This window comes from Elephantulus edwardii, unplaced genomic scaffold (genome assembly GCF_000299155.1).
Source record: "Elephantulus edwardii isolate Elephantulus edwardi_28Jun2011 unplaced genomic scaffold, EleEdw1.0 scaffold00096, whole genome shotgun sequence".
NCBI lineage: Eukaryota > Metazoa > Chordata > Mammalia > Macroscelidea > Macroscelididae > Elephantulus > Elephantulus edwardii.
In genome coordinates, this window is record NW_006399846.1 from 7,758,458 (window position 1) to 7,763,598 (window position 5,141).

Below are 5,141 nucleotides of genomic sequence, written 5' to 3' on the forward strand. Positions count from 1 at the left end.
GGAGAGGGTGGAATCAGAGGGATGAGGATGTGCAGAGGGAAAGGGAGATTAATCACGGGGTTGTACAATTTGATGGGGAGGGGGTGAGGCAAATGGAAAGAATGGTCTTGAAAACCCTGTAATTCAAATTTTGTAAATAAATGAGTATAAAGTAAAAGAAATTATGAGCAGTGTTCTACATGGAATGAACTATTACAAAGCCCCAGTTTATCACATGAGAATATGTGGTAAAAACAGGGTGGAGGCTTACACAGAATGGAAAAGATTTCATAAACTTGTGGTTAAATCTGTTCATAAACAATTCCATGCTTAAACCATTGGGGATTTGAAGCTAGAAATGGAGGTAGAAGCACTGACAGACACAGTAATATCACCAGGACCCTACGCTGGTCATCAGAGCAGACTCCTGACCCCATCAAAACCTTCTTTTCTAAACTCTTAAGATATTTGATCCAGAGAGTCATGAGATGTGGAGACAGGAGACAGGCAGGTTATCCTAGGCCATGAGGGTCCTCCTTAATAGATGGTGGGTGGGAGAAGTCAGAAGATTCTAAGGGAGCTGATGAGGCTGTTGATGAGGAAGGGGCACCTCCTGAGAAGAGCTGTGGCCACAGAGGCTGCTAGGGAGGGTTCTCATCCTACAGGAACTGGTTTGCTATGGGGAAAAGCAGGCTTTGAGCTGACTGGGATTGGATTACAAAATTGTCTTCAAGGAAGAAAGGCAGAGCTCAGAGGGCCTGGACACTAATAATTTTCCCCCCCTCCACAAGAGGCTGCCAGTGAGTCTTGGAGGCCCCACAATAGCCTTTCTTTCCTGTGATCTACAGACCAAGGCAAAGGCTGGACTTGGGCAAGCTTGTGAGCAGAAGCCCCAAAGCTGAAGTTGAGGCTGAGGCGGAAGACTATTCTGCTCTCTAATCCGACAGCTCTGTTGAAATAACTACTAAAGGTTTCAATCTACCCACAGGCACATTGACAGGGAGGTCTGGGATCTGCTTCCATCCTCAAACGAGCAGTTTGACTGCTCAGAGACCATCAGTGGGAATTACCTTGACAGAAAATTAGTGTATTGCTTCTTCCCTGCTGTTCTGATACACATCCCTTAGCTGTGTCCCTTGATCACACTGACCAGTGCATTCTGCACCCATTCTGTGTGAATAAGGCTAACTCTCCTGGTGCCTTCTTCTTACCTGATCCTTGAGGAGTGATTTAAAAATATTAATTACTGTCAGCTACCTTTTAGAAATTCTGTTCAATATTTTAGGGGGAAAAAACCCCCAAGAACCCAAACCAAAGTATATTTTGAAGCAAAATATACTGAAGACGTGTGGATAGAAGTGAAGGCATGTGAAATGTGGGCTTAAAAGCAAAAGAAAAGGGAATATTTTACTTCTTTTCTCTGTTGATGTTAGGTGCTGTTGGGTTGCCTATGACTCACAGCGACCCTGTCGTCAGCAGATCTGGCATTGCACTATCTTTTCTCTGTAACCTTTGAAAATTTCCTAGAGATGATGCAAACAAGTATATCAAGGCATCTATAATAACTACACACCAGCAGAATGTCTTAACTTTTTCTATCAGTTCTTTATTTCTTTATTTGGGTTATGTTATTATTAGTTGTACAGCCAGCCCAGCAGTGTGGTGAGTCTACCAGCTTCTTAGAGAAAGAATGGAGGGCAGTCTCTTCCTATGTGATTCACAGATTACGAAAGTCCATGGGAGGATCAGCTATGAATTGGTTCTTCTCAATGGCTTATAATCACAACAGCCTTAATTGAATTCTTACCCTATAATAATGTCTAGCTCCTGATCTCTAGAAACTTAAAAATCTAGAGGAGGTGAGTTATACATACATGATGATAGAACAGGTAGAAGAATGGTGACATCCTGGGAATATAAATACTCTTTCTTTAGTTAATGTGTACAGATCTAAACCTGAGAGCGGGTGATGAATCTACAATTAGAGAGTAAATTTCTGAAGGTGTGCCTAGAGTTCTTGCAATTTCTCTGACTTTCTGACCCTGAGCTCCTCCCTTTCTCCTCCTCTCCCTCAGGTGCTGTCAGCGCTCTCCTGGTCTTAGTCTCCACAAGTCCCCTGAGACTCTGCAGTGATGCCTGCAGCAGTGGTGGCAGCACTGGTTTCTGTCTTCTACCCTGTAATTGGTGACAGATCTCGCCACTACATCAGGATGCAACTCTGGCTTGGCTTCACTCCTATGTATGGAGTGGTAGTGTATGTGGTCCCTGTGAGAGTTTCTGAAACTCGCTGTATTTTGGATGATTGTGTGCTAGTTTAGACGCACCATGGGGAACACTCAGTAAGAAGCGAGCTGAAAACAGCTTTACTAGGCAAGCATGTGAACATATCCTCAAGAAAAACAGGAGCGCTTTCATGAGACCACATAAGACCCAGAAGAGCAGCTTTGAAGGCTTTATTGACGAGAAAGTAAAGTCCTTGACAACTTGTAGAAAATACAGACTACCAAGAAGCTATTGTCATGGAGAATTTGCAAAGGATGGAGATAAACTCTTTTTGTCTTTGTTAAAACTATCCCCTTTCACTCTTGCCCCTCACTCCATGCCGAAGTGCCAACATGTCAGACAAACTGCCCTACAAAGTCGCTGATATCAGCCTGGCCTCTTGGGGATGCAAAGCCCTGGACATTGCGGAGAATGAGATGCCAGGCCTGATGCGCATGCGGGAGGTGTACTCAGCCTCCAAGCCACTGAAGGGCGCCCATATCACTGGATGCCTGCACATGACGGTGGAGACAGCAGTCCTCATTGAGACTCTGGTCACCCTGGGTGCTGAGGTCCAGTGGTCCAGCTGCAACATCTTTTCTACCCAGGACCATGCAGCAGCTGCCATTGCTAAGGCTGGCATTCCAGTATATGCCTGGAAAGGTGAAACAGATGAAGAATACCTGTGGTGTATTGAGCAGACTCTATACTTCAAGGACGGACCACTCAACATGATTCTGGATGATGGTGGTGACCTCACCAAGCTTATTCACACCAAGTACCCACAGCTCTTGTCAGGTATCCGAGGTATCTCTGAAGAGACCACGACTGGAGTCCACAACCTGTATAAGATTATGGCCAAAGGGATTTTGAAGGTGCCTGCCATCAATGTCAACGACTCTGTCACCAAGAGCAAGTTTGACAACCTCTATGGCTGCCGGGAGTCCCTCATAGATGGCATCAAGAGGGTCACAGATGTGATGATTGCGGGCAAGGTGGCCATGGTGGCAGGCTATGGCAACGTGGGCAAAGGCTGTGCTCAGGCCCTGAGAGGTTTCGGGGCACGAGCTGAGATTGACCCCATCAATGCACTGCAGGCTGCCATGGAGGGCTATGAAGTAACCACCATGGATGAGGCCTGTAAGGAAGGCAACATCTTTGTCACCACCACAGGCTGTGTCGATATTCTCCTTGGCCGGCACTTTGAGCAGATGCAGGATGATGCTGTCCTGTGTAACATTGGACACTTTGATGTGGAGATTGATGTTAAGTGGCTCAATCAGAATGCTTTGGAGAAGGTGAACATAAAGCCCCAGGTAGACCGGTACCGGCTGAAGAATGGATGCCGTATCATCCTGTTAGCTGAGGGCCGGTTAGTAAACCTGGGCTGTGCTATGGGCCATCCCAGCTTTGTGATGAGCAACTCCTTCACCAACCAGGTTCTGGTACAGATTGAACTGTGGACCCACCTGGACAAGTATGCCGTCGGGGTCCACTTCCTACCCAAGAAGTTGGACGAGGCAGTGGCGGAAGCTCACCTGGGCAAGCTGAACGTGAAGCTGACCAAGCTGACTGAGAAGCAGACCAAGTACCTGAGCATACCTGCTGATGGCCCCTTCAAGGCTGACCACTACTGTTACTGAAAGACAAGCCTGTCCCTCGCCTCCCAACTGATGTCTCTGCTCCTCTCCTTCCAAGTGATGCCCTTGCCCAGGCTCCAGTTCTTTCCAAGAACAAATGGCACTAATTTTGAGCTTGGTTTTTCATTGCCACCCTGCCCCTCCTGATTGACTCCCTGGGGCTGGTCACTCCTTTTAGGACACCCCCCCCCGTGTCCATCATACTGTTCCAGGTGTGTCAGAGGACACTGAGGAACCTCTCCCAAAGTCCTTATGATGGTAGAAGTCCCACCGTGTCCATCATACTGTTCCAGGTGTGTCAGAGGACACTGAGGAACCTCTCCCAAAGTCCTTATGATGGTAGAGGTGTGAAGGAGACACCCACAGGGAAGCACATGGGGGTCTTGAAAGTTCTTTCTCAGTCTTTAGACTGGCAGTGACAACACTGATTCTCACCTGGCCTGAGGGCCTTTACTTGTGCTCAATTCAGAGGTTTCTCAGCCCATAAAAGATTTTAAAAAAGGGGCATGGTGGAACTGTTAGAGTTTAAGGCTCCTAGGCCTACCTTAGTACTAGGCTTTTTCATAAGCTTGGCAAAGGGAGGTTGGAACTTTTAATCCCTCTTTTATAGGGGTTAAAGCAGACATGTTTAGGGATGGCCAAAAGGGAGCAAGGGAAGTGACAGCCAGACATTGAGAGGGTCCAGTATAGTATAGGTCTACCTAACATGTTGGTTAACTTGGCTTATAATGTGTGAAGAGTAGGAAGGTGGGTTAATAAAAGTTTTGGTGCCTAAAATTTAAAAAAAACCAAAAAACTATATAAGTAAATCATTAGAAACCCTGGTTCCTGAATGTTCAAAGACACATTCCTTTCTGTCTCCGGAGATAATACTATTAGTACTATAGATAATACTATTAATATTATATAGATATACTGTTTTGATCTCTGAGATAATTGTTTGCTGTGTAATAGGAAGTCTGGTTATTTTGAGAGTAACGGAATATTTGTTTCTTTCTATACGTGCTGAGGGAGAATGAAACTTTTGCTTTTTGGCTCTAAGCTTAAGCCGCCAGTGCCTTGATTTCTCCCTTTCCATTTTTCCCCCCTCAGCAGGGCTGTGTCCTCAGTCCCACCGAGAACGGCAACAGGTCCCCCATTCCTGGGCCACTCTTGGGCACTATTTGTATTTCTATGGCAATATCATCAAGCCATGTTTGATGGAATCTTTTGAAAAATAATGTAGCCATTCCACTATGGGAACTTGGAACTTATTTTCTC

At 45.9% G+C, this 5,141-nt stretch overlaps 1 pseudogene; it reads left to right on the plus strand.

Moving 5' to 3' along the window:
- The first annotated feature begins 2,594 nt into the window (after window positions 1-2,594).
- Window positions 2,595-3,884, plus strand: LOC102845594 (annotated as a pseudogene).
- The last annotated feature ends 1,257 nt before the right edge of the window (window positions 3,885-5,141 follow it).